This window comes from Eleginops maclovinus, chromosome 4 (genome assembly GCF_036324505.1).
Source record: "Eleginops maclovinus isolate JMC-PN-2008 ecotype Puerto Natales chromosome 4, JC_Emac_rtc_rv5, whole genome shotgun sequence".
NCBI lineage: Eukaryota > Metazoa > Chordata > Actinopteri > Perciformes > Eleginopidae > Eleginops > Eleginops maclovinus.
Window position 1 is genome coordinate 17,917,136 of NC_086352.1, and position 12,235 is coordinate 17,929,370.

The window sequence follows — 12,235 nt, forward strand, 5'->3', positions numbered from 1 at the left end:
CCCCCAGGAGAGCAGACTGCAACACTGAGCCTAGGGTAGGGTTTGCATTACTGTCTTTCTTTCTCCCTCAAACTCTTTCTTTCCCCTTTCTCAGCTACCTTTTTAATATTCTCATTCACAGCACATGCAATTATTTTAAAAATAAATTTAGCACAGATAAAAAAAATTGGTCCTCTTGGGTGACGCAAATGACTTCCTTGTTTTTATTAGAAGACAAGGTGTTTATTAGGGGCCTTGTTGGCTTATTGCAGGAGGTTTCTGAGTTTGAGTAATTGTCCAATTAGGTGTAATTTCAGGATTGGTGCTAACCCAGGCGATTGTGCTGTAAGAGGAAGACTACCACCGGGACACACATTAATGAATCCCACTGAGACCTGTCTACCTTTAAGAAAGAGAGACTGTGTCTGCTTCTGTTTCGCCTTTCCAAATCTTTTTAACGAGGCATTATAACTGGGATTTACAATTGAGACAACGTGCTTCTTCTCCCTTCCCCACTTCATTGTTCCTTATTCTTCACCGTCTGTGCACCGGGTTACAAAAATAATTCATCATTCATGTTATTTCAGTTCTCTGAGCAATTGCCTCTTATTCAAACAGAAAGGTTACCTTAATTGTTATGTAGCTCAGCTATTTATGCCCTGGCATAAAAATGCATGTTTGCTGCCTCATGGAAAGGTCACTCATTACAACCCAAATAAGTTTTTCTCTGTTGGTACGGGCTCCTCAAAGTGTTTGTTGGCTACTTCGCACTGAGATGGAACAAGGTTTACCACTAAATCTGGTCGGAGATAGAATCAGAATTGGAGGATGAAACCCTCTTTATTAGTCACATACATGCACACACAGCAGAGCACACACAGTGAAATTGGTCCTCTGCATTCAACCCATCCTAGTACTAGGAGCAGTGGGCCGCTATTGTGCAGCGCCCGGGGAGCAATGGGGAGGGGGGATTGGAGGTGTCCGGTGCCTTGCTCAAGGGCACCACAGCAGGGCATAGGAGGTGAACTGGGACCTCTCCAAGCAGCAGTCCACTTTCCATATTTTTCAAGTCTGTTTGGGGACTTGAACCGGCGACCCTACGATTCCCAGTCCAAGCCCCTACTTACTGAGCCACTGCTGGACAACAGAGGTCCAGAGGGTAGTTGTCGCCCTGATGTGATGGACTGTCACTCCGTTCCTTGGTCTTTTCCTTGGAAAAGTTAAACATTTTTGGAAATGCACTTATTCAGGTTTTTGCCAGATGAGAAGTATGCGAACCCCTCATGTTTGTCAGGTTAGCTTAGCATAAAGACTGGCAACAGGGAAAAAACAGCTAATCTTACAAAATACCATAAACAAAACAGCTAATCAGCTCCTGCAAAGTGGAACATGTAATTCTATCCAGCAAAGTGAATTTGTTATTCTACCATACCTGGCTGCTTCCAGATTTGATGCTAAGCTAAGCTAACCCAGCCCACTGCAGTCTATAGCCCCTTATTTAGTGTACAAGCACACCTGTGGTATCGATCTAACGTTCTGTAATAAAGCAAATAAACCTAAACCGAAACTATGAACTTTAAACATTATATTGAGGGTTTGAGTGTAAATATCTTATGTTTGAAGGGATGTTAAAAACAAGATTAAGAATATATTATAGACGGCTTCTATGTACTCTCCATTGCTTTTGCAGTAGAGTTGTGATTGCGATTCGAGGAGACAGTGTTGACAAAAGAGATGACAGAAAGTACAGAAACAGAATTAGACAGAGAAAGAAAAAAGACAAAAGAAAAGCAGGACAGTCAGGTTGAGAACTGGAAATATACTGAAATATTAATAAAGGTGAGGGCTGTGATGTTTAAACTCTTGGACAACATCCTCCTGCATTTGTTTTTAGATATTCCCTTTGTGGACAAATAATACGTGTTGGGCTGGTCTAAAAAATTCAACACTGCATAATGTACAAAGGTATGGCACGGAATGAGTGGAGGATGAAGGTGACTCTATCAAAACAGGCCTGGCCTTGACAACATGTCCACACTTGCTCCCTGCCCCACTCTGTTGTAACGTATGAGTTTAATGGTCCAGCAGGATACAAAGAAAAGAGATGGAGGGAGCACTACGCAGTGGGAGTCATCAGCTCGGAGCTCAGTGCAACAGACATGGCCTCACACCCCACCTGAAACCAGAGGCTTATAACGCACATGATCCCAGAGTGGACTTCAAGCAGGTCCACTTGTTTTCAGCCAGTGGGGAGATGAAGCATTAAGCTGCTCATATGAATGCCAGCAGCATCAGGAAAAATGTGTCTGAAGCTCACATCTAGTTTGGGTTCATGTCAAGGTTGCATTACACCCACCCGCCCAACACCAACACCATCCTCTTTTTCTCTGCCTCGGCTTCATCCCTTCTCACATTAGAGCCTCTCACAGTCTCACCACAACCACTGACACCACCACGAGCACATCACATCCTCGCAGCAGCAACCCACCGCTCATCTTCACACTAAACCTTGTCCTTCTTTCAGGCTTACGTCCCAACACTCCCTCAGAAATAAGCCATTTCAAAAAGATTCATGAGCAGCTGGAGCCGCCATGCTGTATAACTGCAGCCATCACAGGCTTCTCCACTGATACGGCCCGACGTCTCAAAAGGCTTCAGGATTCAAAACAAAATCAGGTTTCCTGATCCACCGACAAACTGAGCCATTGGGAAGGCGCTTTTGCTAAGACTCTTTGTGACATGATGATTGGGAGACAGGCTGAAATTCTCTATGAATATGGATGCAACTGTTTATGCTTCCAGCAGAAAAATATTCAAGCACATACTTACTGTTAAATATTTGTTAAAAAAAATCTTGGAACGCTTTTGGCAAGGTAGGCTATATATCTGTTTTGTTGGAGATAGATTATTTCTTTCCAGTGTGTGGGCTTTGACTGTCAGTTCATACTATGTTTAAAAGGATTATCTGATGCACCTAGGTCTGATTTCAATTTGAATAGGTGTGAATTTATTTTGCACTGCTCAATATCACATACAAATAAGTCCCCTATAATCCAATTCCACCCCCACCATAAAAAAGATGAAATAAGAATCTCATTATACTGTCCTGCTTTATGTTCGCTTGTTCCCGCACAAACAATCTTCTGAATTCAATATCAGAGTGTTTACTCACAGCTCCTGAATGGACAGAAATCTAAGTGAACGACAGCTGATCTTTTTCTAATTTCATAAAATTTCAGGTACAGAAACTCATCTTCGAGCATTAAGTCATTTTGAGATACCTGCACTCCACGACTTATTTACTGCCCTGTGACACTGAATTCATTTCATAGTGACTGAATATGTTGCTATGAAATTAGATTCCATTGTGTGTCTCTGGCTAATAATTCCAGATGGAATAGCTACTCACTCTGCTTGACATGATGCACCCAGATAGAAAGGTTGCTCAGGTTCATTCGGAGGCCTTAGAAGCACAATGAATCAAGCTTTACTAAGAGCGGTGAGGACCTGTGTAATTTGCTCTGAGAAGTGTTCTCCAAGGAGGTGTTTGGTGCTTCTGGCCCCAGGAAGAGGCCTGCCCTCTTCTGTGAGTACGGTGTGATGTGATGATAAGATGAGGTGTCCTGTTTAAGAGCTTGATTAATGGCGGAGGAAGGGATGGCCTCTCAGCACAGATACTGTTTGGCTTTACTGAAGCACACTTCTGTACAGCCAGGGGAACACTCCACTTTGTCATTGCTCAAACCCCAAATTACCAACACCACTGTCACCACAGCTCATCTTTACTTAAGCCATAATGGCAAAGATCACGATCAATTTTCACAAGTCCATTGGAGCGGGCTCCTTCATTATGTTTAAAAACCATTCACACTGATTGATCCACCATGAGTGCATGGTATTGATAAATAATTAAAAAGCTCTCAGTTTAATTTGGGGGTAAGTAGAGGATGGAGAGTGTGGGGGAAGGGGGCTGGGGTTGTGTCAGGCCAGTGGGCTCTTAGTTGGTGTAATGAAGCCTGGCCCCCTGCTGTGGCACACCCGGCCTCAGCTCCCGGTCTGCCTCCCCACTTTGTCCCAATGGACGCACAACCAGCTGGATTTGTCTGCCATATTCGCAGCAATCAATGCAATCCGGCTTGAAAGCAAATCAATAAGATCTGTCCACTTATGCCTCAGAGTGAGGATCTTTTGCTGGAACAAAGCTTCAAAACCAACACTAGAGATTTGAACGCTCTGTGAGGTGTCCTTGGAGTTGAAAGTGCTCTTCGTTTTTTCTTACATTTTATTTGAGGCATACATCTCACATTGAAGCACAATAGTTTTCATGCTACTGTTCACAGAAGGTTTCTAAGAGCAATTATCTACCACAACTGTTCAGAGGACAATGCAGCATGAAGCGAGTATAGAGGATACACTGTAAAATGCCATGCAATGACAAACAGAAACAGACTTCTGAGAAATTGCATTACAGAAGGACATTTAGAACAACTGGGGAAGGAGTTAAAGGAAGATGCAACTTTCAAAATAAATATTATTATTTTATGATAAGAGATACTGTAGATGAATTTCACCATGTTCAGGCATATTAGTTTAATTAGAGATGTAAAGATAAACATGACTGTAAACATGTTGTCATTGGAGACGCTGTGAAGCCTGTCAGGCATTTCACAGTTTTCAATTTTGTGGTACTATTTACTAATTAATTGTCAGTAAAAACCAGTTTATATCGCATCATCTGCTGAATGAGAGTTGCTGCAGTGTTTTCGACCAAATCTTAAGCGTACATTTAGGATTTTCTAATGATAAAACTGTTATTGTTTGTAGTATATAAAGATAAGTCCTTTAGAAAAAATATATCTTTGTTATATAAAATAAATAAAATATATAATAACCCCTTTTTTTTAATTTACCTGTAATCAACTTTAAATACAACAATTCTTACATAATTTGCTGATTTATTCACTTTAAAAAAAAAGAGCAATATACACTGCTTCAAAGCTGAAAATGGCCTCATATTTTCCAAATGTTTTTTGTAAACAGTTCTGAAGTGCAGTACTTGAGTAAATAAACATTATTACTCTCCAAAACGTGATTATTGTACTTCCTCTTCACGTCAAATAACTCCTATTTGGGAAGGTACAGTGGGAGGGCCTTAATTAACATTTAATGTAATTTGATTGTGAGCAAGATGGCGCCGAGGATGGCTGCCGTGTCTCGAGCTCCTCAACAACCCCTGTCTACTCACATCTGTTTATAGTACACACATACATATATATACTGTATATTATACACATCTGCCATACATATCTGTTTATAGTACACATATCTATATATTGTACATATCTGCCATATACATCTGCTATACATAATATATGCATCTGTCCATACCTCCTCATTCAACAGTGTAAAGTGTTTAAATACTTTCAATGTATTCCAAATATGTATATATTTCCATATCCTCAAATCTTTATTGTTGTTACTGTAAATATTCTTCTCTCTTTTTGCACTATTTTATTTATGTTATTTGCACCATGTATGTGGAGTTGTTGGAGGAGCACGCGACATAAGATTTTCATTGCCAACATATACGCTGTATCTGCTGTGCATATGACAAATAAAACCTTGAAATGTCCAAACATAGTCGTCTTCATATGGGAAGATCTGCGGGGCTGTTTTTTGTGGGTGGGGACTGTATTGGTAAAAACAGTTGAGTAAAACAGCAGAGAAACATGTCCACAGTGTTGTGTTATGAGGGTATCAGAATGTATTAGGCTTTTTTGGAGAAGTGTGTGTGAAAGCCTGGCGAGGAGAAGGTGTTGTCCTATACTCTTGGGTTCATCAGCTCATGGGGTTTTTTGTAATGCTCAACCCACCAAATCCTCCACCCCCTGCTATTGCCACCTGGCTAAACCAGTTAACACCGCAGGCTGGAGGTCATGGCTCAACGACCCCAGTGCAGACAGCTCCTAGAGGTGTGATATGAGGCCTCTGGTGGTGTCTGTCCCACTGCCTCACCCACGGCTGAATATCACTACAAACCAGTCATGGACTCACACCTCCACGGAAGAGCATGATGACTGTAAATCGGAAACAAAGCAAGGTCAACTCTGACACAGACAGATGGACACTCATATGCACAACACAAACTGACAAGCACACACAGTTTACCCGGATAAGCGTACACACTGTGTATCAGAGGTCATGAGTGTAAGTGTGTGTGTGTGTGTCATTTACTGCCTCTCTGAAAACCAAAAAACAGCAGAGAAAAGAATATTATGCTGTGTCACACTTTTTAGTGCTGATATCTGTCTAATTGATGACTTTGTGCCACATCAATCCATTATGCATAATTTAACATGGATCAAGTCCCACATTAACATAATCACCCATTGGATATTCTGCATAGTGTGACACGCTAGTGAGGAGCAGAACCCCAGCCTAAGAAAATGTGACAGGGGAGATGCACCCCGCGTGAGTTGGCAAACACACACACACACACACACACACACACACACAAACACACGCACACACACATGCACACACACACACACACACACACACACATACACACACACACACACACACAAAGTATGGGCTTGGATTGGGCTGATGTTAAGATGTCAGATCTTTCTTCCCTTAAAGCGAATAGTGGGAGTCCAGTCCAAGCATTTTGTGTTTATGTGAAGCTGCATTTGAATAAACAGTACCACACACAAACACACACACACTCCGAACAGCTTGGAGAATGAGGGGTGTAGAGCCGCCTGCTTAGACGCTGCCGTTTGCAATCACTAAGCAGCTTTAGTGTCTCCTACCACAGTCCTGATTTAAAATTCATAAATGCTAATCCTTCATAATTTACAGTTTAAAAAGCAGCCCTGCTCACAGGCCCTGTGGCCACAGCTCTGTCAGAGTAATTATACCAAGGAGCTGGGAATGGACTACTAGCAGAGACTTTCAACAGTCAAGGAAATCCCCCTCACTGGCACCAGACCCAATTACTCCAAATACCTAAACAGATTAGCAAGTCATTTTCCAGTTCAATCTGGACATAGGTGCCAAATCGGTGTTATACTTTAGTCAGGTGGGTAAATAGCATTAAAGTTGGGACATGCCTGTTTCTTATTAAGTGGACGGCATGCCAGGTAATTTTATTAGCCATTTTATTTAATTTGAGGCCCCAGAGATTGTCTTTTACAAGGTTACTAGGCTCTCTCTTTATTCCTCTGGTGTCACAGGGTGATTTGCTGCCCTCTCACTGTTCACTGACATTGCAGTGTGTAAGTGTGTATTCTGATTATGTGTGTCGGTGAACGTCACTGGTGAACCTGCATTTGGGGAGGTGCCAGTTTCTAAACCAAATCCTTTGTCCTTGCAAGGACAAAATACATTAGTTTAAATGTAGATTGTCTGTGATTCTTTCATCCAAGGTCACTAATAGAAAGCCATTATCAAAATGGTCTGATTTCACTATAATGGTCCACAATGACACCACACAACCATTGAAGGTCCTGTGAAAGAGCCCCCTGCTTTACATCTAGAAGCTCTCAGTGCAAAATGGCTCACAATCCTTTTAAACGCATAATCAAGTAGCTAGCTCAAATATTGATTCATTCTCTCCTGATATACCATGTGAAAGTGATACAAGTAGAGAAAAATGTAAAAGAAAGGAATATTAAACTATCTTTGTTCACAGCATTGCCATTTTGTTTAATCAGTGCATTTTGTTACATATCCAACAACATTATTGAGAGTTTAAATAAACCGTTAAAAAGCTTTGTTTCATATTTACTGTAAGCATGAATGTCAAAAACAATAGCATATTCTAGAAGACCAGCCTTACTTGTGGTATACAGTAAGTATGTAGAATTGCAAGTCAAACTTTTGTCAAATAAAGAAGACAAAAAAAAAACAATTTCCTTGATTACTAAAAATCGTATTTGTGTCCAGAGTCTACTGCATACCACGTCAGTATTTTGCTTAAGATGGCTTTATTTAGTCGCAATTAACTGTGTGTCATTCAGCTTAACACTAAATAAATTAATCGTTTCAGCTCAGATGCATACACATAATGTAGCAAGTATTTTGGTCGAATAAATATGAAAAACTCTTCACACTGTAGAGATTCTGAAAGACCCCAGTGAATGTGTTGTCTTTATACCCATCTGATATCGGAGATGGCCGCAATCCCAGTAGATGCCGAGCACTATATCACAGTGACTCTCATCTCTAAGTGAAAGAAATCAGGATTCTATTAGAGCAGATTAGGAAGACTGCACTGGACATCATGTCACAAATCCCAAGCTTTTAAGTTTTTCTCTGTAACCATCAGCCATGAGGAAGGACTCGCCTGACACTCACACAGATTTCTCTTCCCTTTCTTTCTCACAGAATATCTGCAGAAGACAACTGTACACTGATGCCTCTATGTGTGACTAATACTGCTATATTGAGCTTTGTATTAGATACAAACACACACCAGTCAACAGCAATCCTCCTCACTACCTTTGCAGCAAGTAACTCACTTTAAGTCAAACAAATACATGTGGTTCCAATGTGAGACGTATTATATACCAGAGACAGAAAACAGTGATGGCCTCAATAGAATAAACAACTCCGCTTGTACTCCTATTTTGTTTTCTGGCAAAATGTATAATAAAGTTATTATGATCAGGTTTTTGCTTTGGAGCAGAGGCCTGTCTTAAAGAATGAGATTAATGCATCAATGACTTCACTTTACGTTTCTAGATCTCACTTATACTCAGGGTGGATCACCATGGTAACTAATGCTGCATGGTTCAAATGCTTTTGTCCAAAAGTCCACTTCTAAGTAGGCAATTTGTATTATCAATGGAAGCTATGCCTTATGTTCCCTAATGATGTGCAGTTATAAGCATTTTGCTAATGCTATGAACTTTGTCCTTGAGAAATATTTTTCCGCTTTGGCTAAAGAAATCATCTTACTTTTGTGCTCTGTTGTCCATTGCTCATGTCTGTCAAGACTCATATAATGTAACCTGACTTCAATTGTTTCAATACAAGTTATTTAGTTTTCCCACAAATAGTTTCCTGTGAGTAATACGCTGTCTGCACTAAGAGTACTGAAAGAGCTTTATCACATGATGTAACACCTGAAGTTTAGTAGCAGCAAAACCAATGAGCTTGTGGTGGACTACCAGAGGAGCAGGAGGCCTGCTGTCCTGGCAGTCATAGGGAGGAGGAGTGACAACACTGAAGCCCTCTTCAGGAAGGGACAGAGCAGACTGTTCTTCATAAGGAGACTCAGATGCCTCAGTGCGTTCAATGGGCCCCTGCAGACCCTCAATCAGTCCATAGGCATCGATCTGATCTTTGGTGTTGTGGGCTGGGGTGGGGTATCAAGGCTTGGTGGTCAGAAGTCTCAACAAGCTGTTGTGGAAGGCAAGCTAGTTGGAATTAGACAGAGGAGGCCGAGAGGAGGATGGGGGACAAATTCACAGCAACCTTCGAAAACTTTGACATGCTACCAAAGCTTAAACGATACATTTTGAGCCATCTTTTCTCTCTTGGTTACAGAAACCTTTTACATTTGTGTGAAGTTCTCCATATCCATATATTCATCATGTCTTCTTATTAAAACATTTTTAGTAAACAATTAGATATAGGATACTATGATATCACAATAAGGCCCACTTTTGTTTATTTTGTTTATTTTAGTCGTTTTTATTCATCCATTGCATATTCTTAGGTAATAATAATGACTTTGTATTTTACCCTTAATTATATTAAATCAACAGTCAACAGTTTCATCCTATGACTATGCCGCTCTGCTGATGTTGGATGTGGTTAATCCAGTTAACCATCACAGCAATTACCTTTTACTCTTGTAGTCTGACGATGATGAACTCTTTTTATGAAAACAGGCCTGAGGTATATTCATATCAGTCTTCAAAGAAGAAGCCTCAGAATGACAACACACTTACACATGCTACTGTATATCTCCTCCAAAACACATCACGGCTTCTAATGTGTTAGGCTTGTGGTGCAGCAATTTCACAACCAAATAGCTCCCAGGAGTGATAAGAGTTTCATTATTGCACAAACAAATCAAAGGCAACAAGCAGCATCATTCATAAAACAGATTTCAATATTTCACCTGTTTTAATTTAGGTGTTCAACAAAGCTCTGAGAGATGAAAGAAACAGCAAGAAATAATGGAGAAGGTGGGTATAAGTATACAAAGAAAGCAGCACTGCAAAGGATATTGCTTTTAGTTATTCAAGTTGTGTGCTAAAGTCTGCACTTTGTGTTATGCAATTTTGAAATATAAAATCTAATCAAAACAACAATGTAAGAAGAAAAGATCTGCCCTGCTCTGTTCGAGACTCTTACACACTGAAAACAAAATGATTTGAATGTTTAAGTTATATTAGCTCTAAAGTCAGTCACAATGGCTAAACCTAAATTCAATGTTTTTTAAAGATAAGAAAATAATGGCAAGAATAATATGGTCATTTTGATCATTTTGACTTTAAAAGCTTTTGTGTTTTCAAACTCACAGGATGCTATTAGATTATGCAGCTCTATTTAACAGGTTGGACAAATTTGGTGCAAATACTGTATCTATATTATGCAAGTGTCCTGGAAATAACAGTTTTTAAGCTCAGCAGCAGCATTCAATGACGCCAATGGAGCTATACTGTCTACAATCCATTCCTTTGATCTAGTTAGTCTCATAGGCATTGGTTATAGACCCATCGCTATTGAGGGGGAAAAAAGGAAATTGCAACACATTTCAATAAAAGTAATTGGTCCTCATCCAGACAAAACAGCCACACATTTGCTATCACTATGTATACGAATGCGAATGTAATTACCTTGCCTGTGAAGCCCATGTCCCTCTCTCCCTCCCGCACTCTCGTATGATTATGTTTTTCTGCCAGTGTTATCTGTGAAAGAAGTGTGCTGCTGAGCTGATTAACAAATAACTCTGTGATGAGCCCCCCACCGTCCGGTCAGGTGCAAACTAGATTTGCCGTATTTGGACAGAGAGCTGAGGCCTTCTTGGAATAAAAAAACAGCAAATAAACTCATGTATTTTTTTACAGCTATATGGCCTTCTTTTGCTGAAATGATATTATAAAACATTGTGTGCCATATTTCTTTTGCCAAAGTTATAATTCTGAACTTCCACTCTCACATCATTTCAACATTAGGATCAACCACCAATGGTGAATGTCTCAGGCTATCCAGATCTGCACAGTGTGACTCTCATAACGTAATTAGTCCATCTCTCTAGGAGGGTTTTGCTAGCTTTACCTATATGCCAAAGTAAAGTGCAGTCACTTTGATGATAAAAGGGATAAAAAGGCAGAGATAAGGTGGAATGTTGAGCAGAGCGAGGCTGGTGTGAGCCAGCCAGCGGAGGTCTAATTGGATGAAGGAACCCTGTTGCATGAGGCGTTCTTCTCTGAGAGTGGAAAGACATTATGAAAACCTCCCACGCTGCTTTCAGTTGATTCAATTAATTTATTTTTCTGTTAAACTGATGGAAATATTGCCTCTTTTCCAATAAAAGCCTGACAGCTTTAGTACTGCGACATGGCTTGAAGTCCTCAGCTAGAAGGGAATTAATTGTGAATGCATTTTGCTCCCGTCACCAGCCCTGCCCTCAACTCCATCCAAAAAGGATGACCAGAAATCACCCTGTCTCCATGGCGGCCCAGCCCATGCTCAGCCTGTGGTCGAGTGATCTCATTCAGCGCTTTAATTCCCCTCTTCCATGTTTGGTGCTGTGGCTTTTGTTTTGACCGGGCTGAGAGTGAGCCTTAACTGATCGCCATGCCTCATCGCAGCTGACGAAAAACATTGGTTCAAACAATAGGCAGAGGATCAGAGAGGTGGGAGAGTGAATAATGTGTCAGGTGCTCCGAATGAATTAAAGTGCAGAGCAAGGCTGTGGAAATACCTCTGTGTGAGGCCCTAATCAGTTGCAAACAAGGGAGGGAGAGAGGGGGGAAAAGCTTTCATTCCTGTAACTAATCATTTGCGGTTTCCCAATGCAGTCAGCCAACGCCAAAGGCAGAGACTAATAAACTGGGAGGCTGTGTAGATTTATAAATGATTAATTAAGGGGCCTCCCACGGGAACTACAGCAGCTATAAGCAAAAATATTAATTAGTTGAGATGAGACTTAAACTAACAGGAAAACATTCCAGCCATGTTGGAGAGCACATGGTGGGGGCATCCTGTTTGACTCTGGGCTGACAAAGAGGGC